The sequence below is a fragment of the Pinus tabuliformis genome, chromosome 1_1 (assembly GCF_031772625.1).
Source record: "Pinus tabuliformis cultivar Carrire ecotype Pingquan chromosome 1_1, CPIR1, whole genome shotgun sequence".
Taxonomy (NCBI): domain Eukaryota; kingdom Viridiplantae; phylum Streptophyta; class Pinopsida; order Pinales; family Pinaceae; genus Pinus; species Pinus tabuliformis.
The window spans coordinates 845,988,343-846,009,531 of NC_142297.1; the positions used below are offsets into that span (position 1 = coordinate 845,988,343).

The 21,189-nt window shown below is 36.7% G+C and overlaps 1 pseudogene across 1 annotated transcript; it reads left to right on the plus strand.

Annotated features, from left to right (window-relative positions):
* The first annotated feature begins 1,397 nt into the window (after positions 1-1,397).
* LOC149216901 (protein LATERAL BRANCHING OXIDOREDUCTASE 1 pseudogene) lies at positions 1,398-2,139 on the plus strand (annotated as a pseudogene). The gene is made up of 2 exons (XR_016250110.1): positions 1,398-1,773; positions 1,861-2,139. The product of XR_016250110.1 is annotated as a protein LATERAL BRANCHING OXIDOREDUCTASE 1 pseudogene (transcript).
* The last annotated feature ends 19,050 nt before the right edge of the window (positions 2,140-21,189 follow it).

Here is a 21,189-nt window from a genome sequence, read left to right on the forward strand (position 1 = left end):
TGATTTGTCCCTTTGTTTTCCACTTGTGTTGAATCTTGTAAGAGAGGACTTTTTCTGAGGGCCAAATGCTTAGGAATTTTCGATTTCAAACATGACCTCTCATGTATTGAATGTACCCCATAATTTTATTGGAATGGACCTCAAACTTTGGATCTATTGCTACCTTTGGAAGGAAAACTCGTGCAAGTCTATTCTTGGTTGAAGTCTTCCTTGAGGGTCCTTGCTCAAGATTTGAGCATATATTTTTTGCAACCTCATCACAACAATAATTAGTTGATTGACCAAGATGATGGTCCCCTTTAGTGACTTTTCTATAAAAAGGTTGTCTACTCCCTCTTACAAAGTTGGCCATAGTAGCCATGATAATAGAAATTCCAAAAATAACATAAGCAAAAAGTTGCTAGCTAAATTAAATTAGATTAAATCACAACCCTACATTGCAAATCTCTCCATATTAATTGATAGTTACCCAAATAATTATCTCTCATACTATGATTTTCTTCATTCCCAAACTTCAATTTTTAAATGAAAAATAGAAAAACAGGCCCGCATTACCAAAACAAACAAAGAATATCCCATGCCGTAGAATTTTCATTTTAAATGTAAAAGAAATCTCAAATGAAAACGATAAAAGCATACCATCATTGTCAAAAAAATAAAAAACTTTAAACGTCCCCATAATCATCAAATTTTCATTTGAAATTCAAAGCATTCTCTCATTCCAAGCCTGCTTCTATCTCAGAAAAGACATTTAGATTACGAGGGACGGGCCAGACGTTCGGCGATTTCCCTGTTTGAACTTTATAAAACTATTTCGAATGATATGTTAGGGCATGGGATAATTATTCGATTGATATTTTAGGGCATGGGATAAGGGTAATTAGCCGTCTTCGTTATCTATAATTTTTTGGTTAAATATTTCACGCAAATCAGAAATCGACTTTGATCTGATCTAAAACATTAAGAACGAGATCTGCCCTTTTGCAACTGGCTGCATTTATCTAAATTTTTTATACATTATTCGCTGGTGAAATAGTTTGAATATATCCCTTATAAAACACACGAATACTAATATTCAACCAAAGCCGCCCACATGCTCCGGCTACGTGTTGGAACTTGGACGGTGGCGAATACCATGTTACAAGAATCACAATGGAACACAGCGATTCTGAAAAATCTGTGACTCAAAATGACTATTTAGAGGACAGTGATTCTGAAAAATCTGCACAAAAATACAAACTATGCACTTCGACAGGCTTTTGTTTTCATCAAATTGTCCAATCACGAGGATTAAAGTAGTATTTTCCTCAACTTTTTCTCAATGTATGCAGAATCATGGTCATCGTTGAGTTTCAAGTCCTGTATAGTTCCTTCCTAGCACACTATAAATATGTCCACAAATCCCATAGTTTAATCAATCAATGAATATTGTGTCCAAGGTGTGTTATACTTTCAATAAATGGGTCTGAATTTATTTGTTCAGTGAGTCTTTCGAAGCATTGCTTCAGTATCTAGAGTGCTGACATGGGTCTTCCCAATTGGGGTAGGTCTTTTCTTACCGTCGAGAGCGTTCAAGAGCTCGTGAAGACGCAGAAGGAGACGATACCAGAAAGATATATCAGAGGAGACGAAGAAAGGCAATCACCAATTTCTTTGTCTGATCATCAGCTCCACATCCCCATCATCGACATGTCCAAGCTTTCAGAAGAATCGGAGAGAGAGCAAGAAATCAAGAAGATTGCCCAGGCTTGTGAAGAATGGGGCTTCTTCCAGGTATCATTTGATTAACTCCTGCTTTCTTGGTGTTATGAAAGGTTTTGCACGAAAATAACAAAATATATTGTGGTTGGCGTCATGTAGGTTGTGAATCACGGTATACCAAAGTCCTTAATAGATGGTGTTAAGAGAGTTGGAAAGGAGTTTTTCCAGCTTCCCTTGGAGGAGAAACAGATGTATTCAGTGAAGCCAGGAGATCTTCAGGGTTACGGCCAGACATTCGTCGTGTCTGAAGAGCAAAAGCTGGATTGGGGTGATTTGCTGGGTCTGATAACGTCTCCTCCGCACTATAGAGATTTCAATATGTGGCCAGTTCAGCCCACTGATTTCAGGTACAATACAGATATTTTGCACATAAAGTGATTCACTAAATTGATACAACGCAAAATCGAATGGACCCTAATAAAATCGGATAAACAATTTTGCGTATATTTATGTTCGAATTTCTGGGTATTGTTAGTTATCTGAAATTTATATGATTTATTTAATTTATTATTATTAGGTTAAATTTTTGTTTCGAATTATATTTTTTCTCATGTATAATGCACTTAATACCGTGGTTAGTTTTAATCCATTATTTATAGTTTTTTTCATTATTTTATTTTGGAGAAAGGTTTATTTTACTATCAAATCAATAAATAGATGTTTAAGGTGTGTTATACATTATTAAGAATAGGAAAGCTATTATCAGATATAGAAACTATGATAATAATATAAATAGGAATTGGGAACATTTCCATGTTTTTGGGATTGTGGTGGTTTTTCATGGCGTAAAGGTCTTATGTCAAGTTGGATCCCGGGTGATAATGATTTTATTTTCTTAGTTGAAACTTGGGAGCATGATGAATCTAGGGTCCCCACATAGATGGTCTTATTTTTTGGTTTAACTAGACCATGAAATCCTCTCCTAGAGATTTTGGTGGTACAAATTGTTATATAAAAAATAATACTTTTTTCTCACATTCGACTTCATAGGATTTACCCCCTCAACCTGGAGGTTTTGGTGGTATAGCTTGTTATATAAAAATTAATATTTTTTCTCACATTCGGCCTCATAGGATTGACCCTCTCAATCAATACATTTGGATCAAAATTTCTGACGCTAACACTACTAAGGTTTTTCTCGCAATATGTTAGTTTGCTCCCATCAACTCTACCTCTTATGAGAAAAACAAAATGGATAAGAACCACCCCTTCAATACCTTAGAACAGGGTATCCACGGTCTAAAGAATGAAAGTAATATCCTTTTGCTTGGTGACTTAAATGCTAAACCGCTACTAACCAACCTACTCTCCTAATTAATAACTCTAACCTTGACCCGCTATGGCTTGATGAGGACTTTGACTTAGCTAGTAGATACAAAAGAAATTTTGAAGACATAATTGAGAACCTATTTGGTATTGAGCTAATCAAACTTTGCAGCTCCCAAGACTTGATCATTTGTAATGGAATCAATAAGTGGCTAGGCTTTGGCTAGATGACTTGTATTCAATGGCATGGAAGTAGTGTTGTGGATTATGTGATAACTGATACCCATGTTCTCGATTGTATTGTAAACGTCGACCTACTTAATGATCATGAGCCTAAGTCTGACCATAGACCTTTATTCTTAACTCTAAACCTTGCTACGCATACCAACCACATGCAAAGGAATTGTGAGAGCCAAAGGCACATTCGTTTTGATAAAAGTAAAATGGATCTCTTCTTAAGTGATTTAAAAAAAGCTTTAGGTTTCTTAACATATAATGATAACATTGATGACATCTACCACAACTTTAGTGCAACTGTCACCAATACTATCAACAAGTTATCCACTGAGATGTTGTATAAAAAGATAATAGAACTTCCAACCCTTGGTATGCTAATGGTTGTAAAACTACGAGGAAAATGATAAGAGATGCTCCCTACAAAACTATAAATCTTAAAATAATAAGTACATATAAAGCTCTAATAAAAAGCAAGAAAATGTCATATACAAATAAGAGGTAAGAGTGTGTTCTTCACCTTTCTAAAGCTGAACCTAGAAATTTTTGGAGGAATATTCTTGTTCATAAAATGAAAGAAAATAATTGTATCCCCTTTCAGAACTAGGATATCTATTTTAAGAACCTTTATGACTCCACAGATAGCATGGGAAACATCTTAAACATCCGTATAGATGAGGATATATTTTCCTTGGAAGATGTGGATTTTAGGATTAAGAAACTTGCTAATGGGAATGACAGGGATATTGAAGGTTATCAAGCTAAATTTTTTAAAATGGGAAGATCTATCATCATCTCTCATATACAAAAGCTCCTCAATTTGGCCATGAAACATGGCTTCCCTAAGTCTTGGCTACAAAGCCTTATTGTATACCTATCTTTAAAAGTGGGGATACAAATGTTCCTTCTAACTACAGGACTATTATGATTAGCCACATTTAACCAAACTGTATGGGCTCATATGGGAAAAGAAGATTATCCTTTGTATTGAAAGCCATGGTAAGAGACCTAAAAGGAAAGTTAGTTTTAGCAAACATAACTCAATTATTAACCATCTTGTTACTCTTAGGATCACTGTCAAGGATTGTCACAATAATAAAATTGATCTCTTCGTTTGTTTTGTTGACTTTAGTAAAGTTTCTAACACTATTCCTTGGGATAAGTTATGGCAGAGACTTGATGGGATAATGCTTCCTCTCAAGTTGAGGCTTATTGTGACTAGCCTATAGAAGAATGTTATCGCCAAGCTCACAACTTGGTTTCATGAAACTAAATACAGTACTAGAGTTAAGAAAGGGTGTCCGCTATCTCCTACCCTTTTTGGAATTTACATTGATAAGCTAGAAGAGTGTTTGGAAGTTACACGATGCGAGGGCCCCAAGCTCGTTGATATGGTCATTACTCTTCTCCTTTATGCTGATGATATCATTCTTTTATTCAAAAGCCATGATGATATCAAAAAGAAGCTTAGAATCCTCCATGAATATTGCTCCAACATGGGTATGATTGTTAATACCAATAAGAGTAAAGTCATGATTATTAAACCTACAAAAATCAATTATGACAATTTGATTTATGATAACAATTACTTGGAGAATGTTTCTTCCTACAAATATTTAAGTATTGACATTCACCACTGGCTCAATTGGAATTATAGGACTGAGAAAAGGATAATATGAGGTTGGAAAACTTATTATGGGTTCAAAGCAATTATAAGTCCACTGATCTTTGTGCATGGAGTAAAAAATAGTTTTTCTTTGAGACTCTCATCACCCATGTTGTATTATATGGCTGTGAGATTTGATGTTGTAATATATCTAGATAATCGTGGAGGAGGATTGAGTTGATCCAATAGAAAGTTATAACCTACAACCTCAAGATTAAAAGAAATTCTCCCTACTTTATCCTCTTGATCGAAACTAGCCTTTCCTCCATTGAAAGCATGGCTATGTTTAGGTATCTAATGTATATGAAGAAGATTTACAATATGGAAGCCAAGAGTTTCCTCAAAATTGTTTCTAACTCTATCCAAAACCCCCATGTCTGGTGCAAGTTATGGTTGCATAAGGATACCTATTCTTAGCTCCACCATTGGGGGATAATAGAGGAGATCATCTTAGAGAATAAGGATAATATTAAAAATATTATTAATTCCAAATCTAAGGATAATTTGTGGGATGATACAAACTTGGAAGGAAAAATGAAGCTAAGGTATTATAAGGATGTGATCAACCCCAATCTTCCTAGGTGGAATTATCTTTCTGCCTTTACCAGTGCTAAGAAGAAAATGATCATTGTGGATATAAGAACTAATTCTCACGAGCTTAAGTTAAACCGGGCATTGGTGTATTCGCAAAACACCTTGGGATGAAAGAGTCTATCACCTTTGCAATACTACGAGGGTTGAAGAAGAAAAACACTTTATCTTGGAATGTTCATATCCTTCTCATGTCCATTCTCATTTCCAAAACCTTTCTCACACTACAAACCTTCTTACCTTGTTAAGTCAACAAAACTATAGTGCTCTCTTTTTTTTTTCAATCACATAGAAATAAAATTTTAGAATGTTTCAATTAATCTCTTTCTTAAGCTCTGATATGACAATAATCATCATCATCGTTCTATATAGAATTATGATTTTAAGTAATGTATAATTTATATTATAAAAAAATTAATTAGATAATAATCTAAAATTAAAGAATTTTTTTAGAAGTAAAATAAAACATTTTTTTTAATGTATAATTTTCTTGTTTTTTCATTTTAAAAAATTTGTATAATCTGATTTTTAATTATATTTTATAAATTTAAAACTACAATGAATATAAATTAATTAAGTGGATTATGATTATAGATATTTTTATTTTGAAATAGGATGTAATTTTTTTAATTTAATAATTAATAAGTGGATCATAGAGACTTAATCTACAAAATATTTTTAGGGTTATTTATCTCAAAGGAATGTTTTACTTTTTACTTTTCAATTTAATTAAAAACATGTTATTAAATTAAATAAAAATAAACAATATATAAACAATATTTTTGACCATGAATTGAGTTATGATTTTGCATAAATAGTATTGATAAGCCATGATATTGATCCATAATATTGTCACAAAATTTGTTTATATATTAAGAATATTCATGATAAAATGGAGTGAGTCTCCAAATTTTAAAATCTTATGACATGTTTTATTAAATATATTATGTTTAATTAACATTATATATTTATATTTATTATTAATAATAATGTAACACCCCTTGTTGCTCAATATTTACTTTTATTTTACCAAGTTTTACACAAAACTTTAGAACTTTTAATTTTGCTTAACACAATTGTTAAGAAACTAAGACTGGAAAAGAAACCAGAACATCATGATATTTTGTTAAAAGAAATTGATTAATGTGTGATTAAGAAAACTGAATAGAAACAGTTACATTAACTCCTTGAACAGTTGAGAAACAGTTGCCACCTCCCTTCCCCAAAGGGGGGGGGGGGGGGGGGGGGGGGGTGGGAGGAAAGCAGGGGGCTGCTAAAATTTTCCTAGAGCTGGGCAGAAAGAACCAGTGGGAACATGACAATGGCAAACAGACAACCTGGTATGTGACTTGAGGCTGGACGATAGTCCTGAAGCCCAAGATACCAGACTGTGGGTGTCTAGAGACTGTCAGGAGCAGGAGGTGCTCGGTGGGGGACGTTGGACGTAATTGCCAGGTCCATGGCAGGGTGGTGAGACCTTCTAGGAAATTCAAGTATCTTATATGCAAATCTAAATTCAATCAGATACAGATAAGTGACTATTTTGATTTAGTATTTAATTTCCAGAAGGCTTTATGATAAGTTAAATATTTAAGTATGCTCCGAGAATGGAAACAATAAATATCTACTATCATTTAAACAAGAATTATGTATTTCGGTTAAGAGCATAGAGGATATCATCTATCTTCCTAAATTATATGACTCTGTAATTTTATATTATGTATAACTAATTATTCCTAGAATCGTAGCATATTTAGCATATTACTATTCAAATGTTTTTACAGAGGACATATATACATATATATTGACAAATGCTTACAGATCATTTCTGCTGAGACTCACCCAAGAAATAAATATATAAAATTCATAGAAAGCTACAACTAAGTGACAAGTATATTTTACTCCTTCAGCTAGCGAAATACATAGTTTTGCCTTCTAACTCAACAAATGAACTCGGCGATATTCCATGAGTCTAAATAATAAATATTTCTAATATTAACCATAGACTCAGTAAATATTCTCTGTTCATAAAGAATTCATTTCTTAGCTAAAAATCAGTGAAGTTCTGCAAGTAATAAATCAGATCAACAAAGCGATAAAGGAGAAATAACTCTAAGATTTTATACATATATGTAAATGAAGCTTTAATACATAGTACCTAGAATCGAATTCCCATTGCATTCCTAAGGAATGGACCAAGGTCGGTCGCGCTCGATGTAATAACATTCAAATGAAATTTTAGACACTTACTATCTCTAACCAGATGATCTGAAAATAAGATCTAAGACAATTTTTAAGGTATTAGAAACTCATGTGCATGGATTTGCCTATGTTACTTTGTGCAATAGATTGATAAGATTGCGAAATACATAGACAATGAATCAGTAAAGAAGCATAATAGACAACACACGTAAACACAACAAATTTAATAAGGAGTTCACCCAACACTCCTGGGCTACATCTCCTGGTCCAGCCTTCAGTGGTGACCTCTCTATTATGTCTTCAAAACAGAGTTTTTACAAAAGTGTGAGCTCAATTTGAGTCTCAACACTCAACAGATACAACAACAAGAGTTTTTCTTGAACCCCTCAAGCCTCTCTAAGTACACAGACTCTCTCTATCTCTCTCTATCCATGTCTTTGCTCTGTCTCAACATTGCTTGCCTCTGTTTTATGTCCTCTATGGCTTTAAAGCCAATCGACGTTGCCTGTTCATTTCCTCTTCTCAGCTTTTTGTCTCCCAACCTTTGTTTGCTCGAATGCCCCTTCTAAGCATTAATAATCACTGCATAACATCTTTAGGGGAGGTGGCCACATGTTCTACAACGGATGAGTGCATCGGGCCTTTGAAATCCCTGAAACAGCCATTCTCTATTTACATAGGAAAAGTCCACCAAAACACTCTTCATCAGACTTCAAATATTAATAAATGTGCCTTATTCCCCCATCGGGTCCATTTATAACTCGTTATCGCATGTCACAATGCCTCTCTCCGTGGCTCCCCTTTGTATTTTGAAAACATGTTAAAACACTAAAAATCCCATAAAAATGGCTTTGGGTAGATTTGAAATATTATTCATTTTCATTCCCAAACCCCTTCGGGTCCAAGTTTTCATCGCATCGGCACTTCCCTTGTATTTTATTTATATGGCAGAAAATGCAAATACAAATGAAAATGTGGTTTGCCGGACTTCAAATTATATAACATATCACCTATATTTCCATCGGGTCTAGCTATCATGAGTTATGTTTATATTGGCCCTGCTCCATTAGGCTGCTCTGATGCAATGTTGCGATGTGATTGATTGCAATCTCACATCGCACATGCCCACAGGCCATTCGGTAAGTGTTCCACTGACAATTGCCGATGCGATATTGCAATGCAACTTGGGCCGTCAATCTGCACGATTGATCGATGATCCTCGTTGAATCCGTTGATCGCTATCGCAAGTTTTATGTGGTGTGCTCTAATTTCCTCCTCTTGTCATTGCCGATTGCGATTTTCTGATCAGATCTGGACCGTTGATCGGCCAGATCTGACGTCCCCTGTGCAAAGTTGCCGATAACCTGTTTTTCCACTATTTCTTCATATTTTTGGGTCCCGATAGTCCTTTCCGCCATTTTGTGAAGGTTTTCTCATGCGATAATTTTGATATTTTCGAGGATTTTTGAAGACTTAGAGGGTATTTGGGTCCATTTTGGATCACGCCTTCGCACTGAAAGAGGATTTTGGACCACCAAAAGTTGGTTTTTAAGCATCAATCAAGTGAGGATACAACTTCCTCACTTGTCCAATCTCTATCCATTTTACACTACTAGTTTTTGAACCTTTGAGTCTAATTCTAAGGTACTCAACATCCCCTTCCTATCCGGAACTATATCTTCCTGCAGCTCACTGAGATATTCAGGCAACAGATCATCAATAGAAGGAAACTTCCTTTGCTCTTTGGAATCTTCAATTAATGAAGGTTCAAACAGTCTTAAATTTTTTGCAATAACCACTGAATAGATGTGCATGTAAGCTGGAAAATCAAGGCAGAAAGCGTTCCCACAAATTTTCTCAAGTATCTTGAAAGGCCCATACCTTATTGGCTTTAGCTTCAGCCTCTTTCCTTCACCTTACATTCTGGCTTTGTTGATATACAACAAGACTTGATCACCAACTTGGAAGCTATGCTCCATCCGATGCTTATCATGCCTTGCCTTGTACTTGGCTTGGATCTTTTCTAGCTATTCCTGCATTGCCTGGTGAATTTCTTGGATTTGTTCAATGAACCTGGTTGCTTTGTCCACATCATTGTGTCCATCAACTGCTATGTCTTTTTCAACGACAAAATCCAAGGGAGACCTTGGTATAAAACCAAAACAAGTCTCAAAAGGTGATCTTTGTGTAGAAGAATGCTTGGCACAATTGTAAGCATGTTGCACATAACATAAATGTTCATCCCAAAGCTTGGGATGCTTGCTGCAATAACCCCTGAGCAACTAGATCATTGTCCTGTTGACCACCTCTGTTTGGCCATCTGTTTGTGGATGAAAGGCTGTGCTCTTCTTCAGTTTGGTGTCCATCAATTCCCATAGACTTGACCAAAACTTTCCAATAAATCGGGAGTCTCGATCAGATACTATGGAATTGGGTAACCCAAAATGTACCCAGACTTGCTGAAAGAACAGCTTTGTTGTTTGTTCAGTTGTAACCTGCTTGTTACAAGGTATTAAAATACACATTTTGCTGAACCTGTCCACAATAACATATAAATAGTCATGATCTTTTCTAGATTTTGGCAATCCCCTAACAAAGTCCATGGAAACACTTTCCCAAGGACGAGAAGGAACTGGAAGTGGAGTGTACAAGCCTAGTTTTCTATTGCTGGGCTTGCTTTTAGCACACATGGTACACCCTTTAATATATCTAGAAACTGTTCCATGCATTCTTGGCCAATAGCAGAATCTTTGTAGCTGTGTAACTGTTTTACTTACACCAAAATGACTTGATATCAGAGAAGTATGTGCTTCCCAAATTATGTTAACTCTCTCAGTTTGTGGAATGCATAGCTTTCCTAAATGATACAAGAGTTGGTCCTTAACATAATAATCCAATTCTTCTACTTTTTTTCCATGACATAAAGTTGCATATACATCTTTAAAATCTATATATTGAGCATATTGTTCAATGTAGCCTTCATGCATTACTTAATTATGCTTAAGTATAGTAGATGCATTTATGATTGGTCTGGACAATATATCTGCAACTTTATTATGTATGCCATTTTTATATCTGATGACTAGATGAAACTATTGTAGGAGACCCATCCACCTATAATGTCTTGATTGCTGCAATTTAGTTTGTGAGTGCAAATACTGAAGTGCTTGATGATCAGTATGTATAACTGTTTCTTTGCCCATTAAGTAATGTTTCCACTTTTTCACACTCTGGACTAATGCATACAATTCTTTATCATAAGTGGGATAATTAACTACTACATAATTAAATGTCTCAGAATGATAACATATGGGTTTACCATGTTTCATCAACACTGCTCCCATGGCATAGTCACTGGCATATGTTTCAATTTCAAATTGTCTTTGAAGATCTGACAATGCTAGTACTGGTGCTGTACTAATTTTTTCTTTCAAGGTGTCGAAGTCTTTCTACTATTTGCCTCCCCACTAAAACACCTTGTTCAATCCTATTAAAGCATGCAAGGGAGCTGAAATCAAGGAAAAGTTAGCAATAAACTTTCTCCAATATTGTGTTGCTCCTAGGAAGCTTCTAACTTCTGTAGCAGATTTGGGTTTAGGGCAGTTTACAATGACTTCAACCTTAGAGGGATCTATCTTCAATTCACCACCCCCTACAATATGACCCAAATAATTTAAAGATGTTTTGCCAAATTCACATTTTGATAGCTTAACATAAAAATTTTCTTTTTTCAAAACATCTAGAGTCTGCTTTACATGCTTCAAATGTTCTTCCCATGTTTTATTGAAAACAAGAATGTCATCTAAATATACAATTACAAAATCATCAATAAAAGGCCTAATTACATCATTCATAACTCTCATGTAAGTGGCAAGAGCATTAGTTAAGCCAAACGGCATAACTAGCCCTTCATACATCCCTTACTTTGTTTTGAAAGAAGTCTTCCATGCATCTTGCTCTGTTACTCTGACCTGATGGTAACCACTACGCAATTCCAACTTGGAAAAGCAAATAGCTTCTTTCAGTTGATCTAATAGATCATCAATGCAAGGAAGAGGATAGCGATTCTTGATCGTTATTTGGTTCAGTGCTCTGTAATCAACGCACATCCTCCACGAACCATCTTTCTTCCTCACCAAAATGATTGGAGATCTGCATGGTGATGTGCTTGGTCTTATGAACCCTTTTTTGAGCATCTCCTGTACCTGCTTCTTGATCTTTGTGTTCTCTAAAGCAGATAACCTGTACATTTCGATGTTAGGCAATGGAGCATCTTGCTGCAAATGAATATCATGTACAATTTCCCTTTTGGGTGGCAGACCTTCAGGTTCTTGAAATATGATATCATATTCTAAAACAACTTTTTCTAAATGAGCTTTCTGTTTAGCATCACAACCCACAAATACATTGGTTTTATCATGTTTCTTTTCCTCTACAACCATTAGTAAAAATTGCTTGCATGAATTTGCAATTATTTTCATCTGCCCTAAGTTTATGAGAGTATAATTATTCTTGAGTTTATGAGCTCCTACAATATATTCTATTCCATCTTTAACGAGTTGATACTTATTTTCAGCTCTATAGAAAATGGCTTTTCTATCATACATCTAAGGACTTCCTAGAACAATACCACATATATCCAATGGAATTACATCTAACTCAACCTCATTTACAAATGTTGAACCAATGAAAAATCTAAGTTTACATTGTCTAGTCACTTGTAGCTTTGCTTTATCACATACCCAACCTAATGGATATGGCTTCTTGTGAGGTGTGGCTAGTAATCCCAACTTCTTTACAATTGCTTCAGAAATCAAGTTTACTTGTGAGCCACTATCAAATAAAGTATCAAAATTTTGATGCTTGGAAATAACTCTAATATGAAAAAGCTCATGTCTTTTCCTCTCATTTTCTTCACTATCAACAATTTGTGTAGAATTACTAGTAGATGCTTCAAAATTTTAACCTTTGATGCCTGTGGCTGTGATTGTTGTCTCATCACTTGAGTCTGACCCAAAATTCTTCTGAATAGAAGCAACAGCCCTATTCTTCTTGCCATCAAACTTCTTGGGTTTCAGCTCCAGATGCAAACACCAATGTTCATCATCATGCCCATCCTTCTTGCAGTGAGTGCATGAAGGTTTGGCTTTTTGTACAGCATTTTTATTCCTTTCTTTCCATTTCTGCTTCCTCATTTCCTTGTTCTTGCTTGCAGTGGGTTTTGATGATCCCCCAATCTCTGGGTTCACATTCTTTCCTCTGGCCTCTAGATGTGTAGCCTGATCAGATACCTCATCTATGCTAGTAGGGTTAAACATGAGAATGGTGTGCCTCAAATAACTATGTAGACCACCTATATACTTTACCAAAATTTCAGGTGAGTCTAAAGAAATGCTTAAAATTAAAGCTCTTTTTCCAAATTCCTTGGTATAGCTTTGTACACTTTGCCCCTTTAATTGACGAAGAGTTTGCCAACTCATCATAACTTTCTCCATATAAGCTAGTGGATAGAATTTTTTTTAATGGGAGAAACAAATTCACTCCAGGCAGAAAGAATTTTACCATGTTTCTTCAAATCAGCTTGTGTCCTGCCTTCCCACCATACCAAGGCAGTTCCTCCAAGGTGAAGGCTAGCCAGCTGAATTTTACTCCTTTCTGACTCAATGTTCTGCACCCTGCAATACACATCAATCTGTCTAATCCAGTTATCTAGATTTTCTGCATTTAATTCTGCATCATTTATTGGCAAATCAAATTTTACATGTAGCTTAATCAAAGATGTTTTTTTCTTTTTATTTTTAGGGCTATCAGGAGGTGTTGATGTAGGAGGTGTTTCTCCTTTTCCTTTGCCTTCTGGGGCATCTAGAGAAGGTCCTTCAGCTCCTTTGTCTATTTTGGAGGTTAAAGTACTTTCACCTCGACCTTTCTTGAATTCTCGATACATCTCTTCTACCATGGCACTCATGGTCATGAAACTATCCATGAATTGAGATTCTAATTCCAAGGGAATCTCTTCTGCCATTTTCCTCCTATGATAGACTCTCCCAATTTCTGGGTTAGCCTCAACTAGTTCTCCTTCTCCTAATTTTAGATTTGACCTAGTTAGCATTCAACAATCCAGAACAAGCTTGTCTAACCTTAGCAAACCTAAATCTCTGATACCACTTGATCTGAAAATGAGATGTAAGACAATTATTAAGGTATTATAGACTCATGTGCATGGATTTTCGTATGTTACTTTATGCAATGGATCGATAAGATTGCGAAATACATAGACAATGAAGCAGTAAAGAAGCATAATAGACAACACACATAAACACAACAAATTTAATAAGGAGTTCACCTAACACTCCTGTGCTACATCTCTTGGTCCAGCCTTCAGTGGTGACCTCTCTATTATGTCTTCAAAACAGAGTTTTTACAAAAGTGTGAGCTCAATTTGAGTCTCAACACTCAACAGATACAACCGCGAGAGTTTTTCTTGAACCCCTCAAGCCTCTCTGAGTACACAGACTCTCTCTATCTCTCTTTGTCCCTATCTTTGCTCTGTCTCAGCACTGCTTGCCTCTTTTTCTATCCTTTGTGGCTTTAAAGCCAATCGGTGCTACCTGTTCATTTCCTCTTCTCGACTTTCTGTCTCCCGGCCTCTCTCCACTTGAATCCCCCTTTTGAGTGTTAATAATCACTGCATAACATCTTTAGGGGAGGTGGCCACCTGTTTTGCAATGGATGAGTGCATCGGGCCTTTGAGATCCCTGAAATGACCATTCTTTGTTTACACAGAGAAATGCATTCAAACACAGGAAAATTCCGCCAAAACATTGTTCATCAAAATTCAAATATTCATAAATGTGCCCTTTTCCCCCATAGGGTCCGTCTATAAGTCGATATCGCATGTCACGATGCCCCTCTCCGTGGCTTCCCTTCGTATTTTGAAAATACGTTAAAACACTAAAATCCTGTAAAAATGGCTTTGTGAAGATTTGAAATATTATTCATTTTCATTCCAAAACCCCTTCAGGTCCAGGTTTACATCTCGTCAGCGCTTCCCTTGTATTTTATTTATTTGGCAGAAAATGCAAATACAAAGGAAAATGTGGTTTTTTGGACTTCAAATTATATAAGATATCACCTATATTTCCATCGGGTCTGGAAATTGCGAGTTATGTTTATATCGGTCCCACTTCATTAGGCTACTCCGATGCGATGTTGCGATGTGATTGATCGCAATTGCACATCTCACATACCCCCGGGCCATTTGATAAGTGCTCTGTTAGAGCCTAGATTGACCTCAAGTTGAAGGAAGGCAATCCTAGGATAACCACAAACCAAGCTTAACCTTGTAGCTAGCCCTACCAGGTCAGGAGAGGGCTCCCTCCTTGTGAATCTCAGTCTAGATGACTAGATTAGATATGGATTTTAGGCTAGGTATAGTAGCTCTAGGGTTTTGATTGATTTTGTTGGTTTTTGTGCTGGATCATATGGAGCTAGGCAATTTGGGTCTGGGAAATTCGGTTAGAGTACAGGGTGTTCTATGGGTCAAGGTAGGTATAAGCTTTTACACTTGAAATTGAGTGAGGTGAGAGGTCTAAGACTAGTGAGGAGTTTAGGAGGGCATGTAAAGAGCATGTATCCTTCTCAAATAGTTGAAAACATAGAATACTGAATGGCTTCCGAAGGCAGAGCACTATAAACAATGAATTCCACCTATCTATCTTGATATCATTTAGCTAGAAGCAAAGAATTACATTGTGGAATACATTAAACATATGAAAAAGTGATAACAGAAGAAGAAATTATGCAAAAGCACCATACCACAAGTATCCCGTAAAAGTAGCTGCAACTCCTATTAATTTCCGTGCTAACTGCTTACAAATGATGTACAATATTGTTTAGAGCATCCTAGTGTATCCAACCTCTGCTAATGATAGAAAAAATACATAATATAGACATCAAACCACCTATGCTATCCATCAGGGGTCAAAACGAAGAGAAGAGGAGCTGTTACAACCATTTCCAAACAGGGACTAGGAATATAGGCAGTGGAACAACTTGCCTCTATAAGCTTGGAAACTGATTCATTGACCCCAAAACCACCTCTAACTAATGAATCTACCCTCTAGGATAATTTCACTATTACATTTACATGCCAAGTCATTAATTACATCATTAAAGTCATCCATGAGGAGAGAAAAAGTGAATTTACAGAGAAGACAGGCAAAATTTGATTTTTTTGGCAAACTGGTCAAAAGCGCAACGCCATTAGCCAAAAGCGTAGCGCCGCTTTCCACCCACTTTTGGAGGCCTTCCCTTTAGCCAAATTTAGCCCACGATGGCTCATTGGAAACATCTTCCAATCTGGTTTCTAGAAAAAATTGAAGTTTTGCATTTGGAGGTCGTTTTCCTCCTCAAAACTGAAATCTCCCAAGGCAGCTTCTGTGTGTCCAAAAATAGGCAGAAAGGTCAATTTTTGATAGTTTTTGGACCTTTTGGTGGGCTAGTTTTGCTCCAAAACTTCTGAAATTTTTTGGGATGGATGTTGTCATCATGCTGAATCCAAATATATAAAATTTTGCTCCAAAAAATTCTCCAAGAAAAAGCGCAGTGCCAGTGGCACCACGCTTCTAGGCCAGTTTTCTGTGTTGAAAATTGTAAAATTTGAAAAATGAGAAAAATCATCAAAACTTGCCCATTTTGGGCATGGGACACCACCATCAGTTGCTTTGATGGGCTAGTGAGGCTTCAGCTAATATCCTCAGCTTATCTTTCTCCTTTTCTCACTTTAAAGCCTTCCTCAATCGAGCTTTAAGCTTCTTAATCCTCATGCTACAGATTTTGTTGCGGGTCATGTAATGGTAGGCCATGTGGCAAAGCATCTTCTTATCCCTATTGGCCTTCTCGATCAGCCCTTCGAGGTGTATGTTGACCCTCTCAAGCCATGTTTCCCTATCATTCTCAATATCTTGCTCAATAGAAGTCAACTTGACATGAGCCTCTATGGCCTTTTGCTTGTTTTCTTTGATGATTTGCAGTTCCATGAGGACTTGCTTTTCGCTCAATTGTTTGTTTTCCTGCTCCAAGTATCTGATGATGAACTTGGCTCTCTCTAAGTTATCTGCCAATGATTGTATTTCATCTTCTCTCTCTTGAATGATGATGTCCCTGACAGTTTCTTCATCCTGAGCTTCTAGGTCAATGATGTCAACTCCATGATGAGTAAAGTGCTGTTGAGGCTCCTCATGCTCAACAAGATTAAAATCCATTTCTTTCTTATCACCAAGATTTTCTTCTTTCACCTTTTCCTTGCCCTTGCTTTGCTGCTCAACTTGTACCTATTTTGCTGAAGAAGAAGGCAAAGCCCCTTCCACACCTTTTGGAGATAGCATTTTCTTGTGGCTTGCTGATGAAGGCAAGACCCCTTCCACACCTTGTGGAGATAATACTTGCCTAGCAGCTGCAAAAAGTTTCCTAGTACCCCTCTTATATGTTACAAACACTGGCACTCCAACAGTTTCAGTCTCTTTGACTTTTTCATGGCTTGAAGGTCCACCTTCTTCATGATGTCCTGATGAAAAGATTTGTGGGCCTTTGAACATCTCATGAGTAATGAAAGTCTCCCATGCTATGTTAAGGAGGCTCAGCTAGTGAAGAACAATGATTTTGATCAAAGGGTAATGGTAAATGCTATTGAACTGCTAGGGGTATGGCTTCCTCTATACAATATGTGCCATCTTCTCAATGTTTCTAAACATGAAGTAAGGGAGATTCATCATCTTTACTCTAGTGAAATGCAAGAGAAGTCTAATTTGATAGGCATACAACTGGGAGAGCCTACCTTCATAAGTGAAGTACTTGATAATGATTTTCATCAATGGGGCATACCTGTCTTCCAAAAACTTGAAGGGGAATACTCTCTTCATTTCGTCTCTGTACCTAGCCTTGATGTAAGGCTCATAGTACTCCTTATCAATATCTTGACCTTTGTACCAATCTTCACCCACATAAGGAATTCCTGTAGCCTTTGAGATGACAACTGGTGATATGGTGAAGGTTATTCTGGCAAGGGTTACTTCATTATTGTGAAAATAAGTCACAAATATCCCAGCCAACTCATGATGAAACTTGACTCTTTCTATCATTTCACAAAACTCAAAGCATGCTTGGTGTTTAAAGCAAGAAATGGCAAGTGGACAAGCTTGTAACTCCCTCAAACTAGTGGGATCTTCTCTGATAATTCTTCCTCCTTTATGAGGATTCCTCTGTTGCTTATGTCTCTCCATGCAACTATCACTGAGTGTCTCTTCCTCATATTCATATTCAATGTCTCTTTCCATTGTTTTTCTGTGGTTGTGAACACTTATGGTTTTATATGGACAATAATGGGATAGGGTGGAGAAATGAAATGAATAGAGTGAAGATGAAGGAATATGCGAGAGTATGATGTGTGAACAGGTTTTTAGGGATGAGTATGGTTTTAGGGAGAGTGGGTAGGGTTTGTAGGGTTAATGGAGAGTGTAAGTAGGAATTTAGGGAAAATGTATGAGAGGAATGGGATTTAGGAAATATGGTATGTGGGAATGGGGTTTAGGGAGTAATGGCAAGTAGACAGGGTAAATAAAACACTAGTGAAATGAGGAAAACTAGGGTTTCACCCTAGAAGCTATGGTTTTAGATTTAAGAATGCAAAACACCAAACTTGGCAAACAAAACCCTAAAACATAAGATATGATAGATGTACTTACTTGTAAGAGAGAGAAATTGAATGTTTTGAGGTGGATTTGGCAGTTTTGGAATGATTTGGGTGATTTGGGGCTTGGTTGGGCAGAAGCGTAGTGCCTCACACAGGTGCGCAATGCCACTCTGAAAGTGTAGCGCCTGTGTAAAATTGCACAGGGAAATGCTGCCAGGTGCACAGCGCCAACTCAAAAATGCAGCACCCTCCTCAAAAGCGTAGCGTCGCTCAAATTTTTCCAAAAACGCAGCGACTCACTTGTATTTGCCAAATAATGCTTGAAATTGATCCTTAGCTCTCCTTTTGGCACTTTGAACTTCAACACTAACACAATGAAATGATAAATAGAAGGATGGCTTTATATAGATTTCACTTTTTGATTTTTTGTTGGTGAAAACCCACTTTTATAATGTCTATCTACTTTTTCCAATACTCTATTTTTGATGCTTGGTTTCTTTGCTTTGATAAGTGGATTGATGCTCAAATTATTTTGATTTTTTGCAGTGGTAGTACTTTGGAAACATCACCAGATTTCCAGGAGCAACATGGAACCATTATTACATATGAGAACATTAAAATTACATCAAATTTAAAGATAAAATACAAATGCTCTGTTTTCACCTCAAAACTAGTTTCAAGGTGAGAACATCATTAAGCTTACAAATTAACAAATTATGACTTTTCTAATCATTATTGACCTCCTCATGTCTTTGCTGACCATTATTAGCAATAATCACTAAATTTTGACCATGGAGGAAACCCTAAGACCTAATGAGACCAAACCCTATGTAATTGATGAAATGGACTGCAAAATGAACATGAATCATGACTAAAAGGTATGAAAGAAGATCGACAAATACAAATCATGAGGGTAAAAAAAATGAAGTAAACCCTACCATCAGTAGATCCATGACCTAATGGAATGACTCAGCAGTATAGGACTCCTACCATGAGATGCAAAAGAGTAAATTTTGATCACTGATGGTAGTGTGAAGACACTAACACTAACACGCTCCACTAACAATTGTTGATGCGATAGTGCGATGCAACTTGGGCCATTGATCTGTGTGCTTGATCTATGGTCCTTGTTGACTCCACTGATCACTATCGCAAGTTTTATGTGGTGTGCTCCAGTTTCCTCTGCCTATCACCACCGATTACGATTTGCCGATTAGATCTGGACCGTTGATTGGCCAGATCTGACGGCTCCTGTGCAAAGTTGTTGATAACCCGTTTTTCCACTGTTTCTTCATATTTCTGGGTCTTGATAGTCCTTTCCGCCATTTTGTGAAGGTTTGCTCATGCGATAATTTTGATCTTTTCGAGGATTTTTGAAGACTTAGAGGGTATTTGGATCCATTTTGGATCACCAGAAAAGAAAAATAAAATAAACTCTCAGTGAGTAGCTTTATATATATATTTACAAAGTGCTGACATGGTAAACTGGCTCTTAACCAGACACGGTAATCATAAAAATATAGTAGCAATAACGGTGAAACTAGATGGATACATTTGACGAGGGTTGGGCGAGTGTTCACTCAAGGCCGAAAACCCTTAATAACTTAATAACAAACCCTCAAATAATTTTATAAGAATAACCCTTAATAATCTCAGCTTAAACCCTAACTGTCTTCGTCAAAGAGCAAAATGTTAAACTCTTCCATTCTTTCAATCACAATAATGACTCAAGACACCACCCTGGAACAAGGGGTATGAAAACTTTGTTAGGAAGCTTTTTTTTACGATCTCCTCAAAAGACCGCTAGTCACGAGGCATACCTGCAAGACCATGATGAGAAATTAGAGTCCGGGCAATCAAATTTAACCTTGCAATTAAGAAACCCTTATGGGAAAATCCTTATGCTCTTATCCCTTACCTGAAGGAGATTCTTTCCTGTCGTGGAGGGGCCAAGGGCCTGAAATGCCAAATAACAATTAAATTTCACTCAACCCACCTTACAATCAGTCAGATGTTTAGTTTTAGATCTGAAACCTTACCTTGAGAAGGAGATGCGCCTGGCATGCTACGGTCCGACTGGAGAACGAGGCGACAACCAGAGCAGACCTGCAACTCGAAGGTGTTAGCAACCATTAACATAAACAGAATGCTGAAGGACTGTAAGAATTGCAGAGAATGAGAAAATAAAGGTTAACGAGTTACCACACAATTGCCCAGCAAGGACGGGACGAGGACATTCAATACCACCATCGAAATACACCATGAATCAAACTGTCAACTGTAATCACCGTAGCCAAGTGTGGAGTTTGACCCAGTTGCAGAGCACATCACATACTTAGTACCAGCCAATGCAAATGAAAAGGAAACTGAAATGATAAGCGTAGAGGCATTTAGGGTTATTTGCCATCGTGTGAACAGTTGGATTCACCACTGTAGATCCAACGATGGAGCAGCGTCTGACATTGAAAACCTCATTCCTCTAGCCGAGAACCAGATTGTCAATTAATGCAGAGACTAGATAACATATAATCATTCAACATGTGTATAGGTGAGGTTTTCCAAGTTAGCTTATGATGAGGGAGGATCCTCAACACTTTAAATCCGCCAGCAATGCATTCAAGTCTATTTCATATCATATTAACCATCATTTAATGTCGAACCTTACCATAGTCGAATGTGCCAAAGGCTACATAGTTTCGTAGTGTTATATTATGGTAGGAACATTTAACTACTAATGTAATTTTTTTATTATTATTGCATATTATTGTAGCGTTATGTG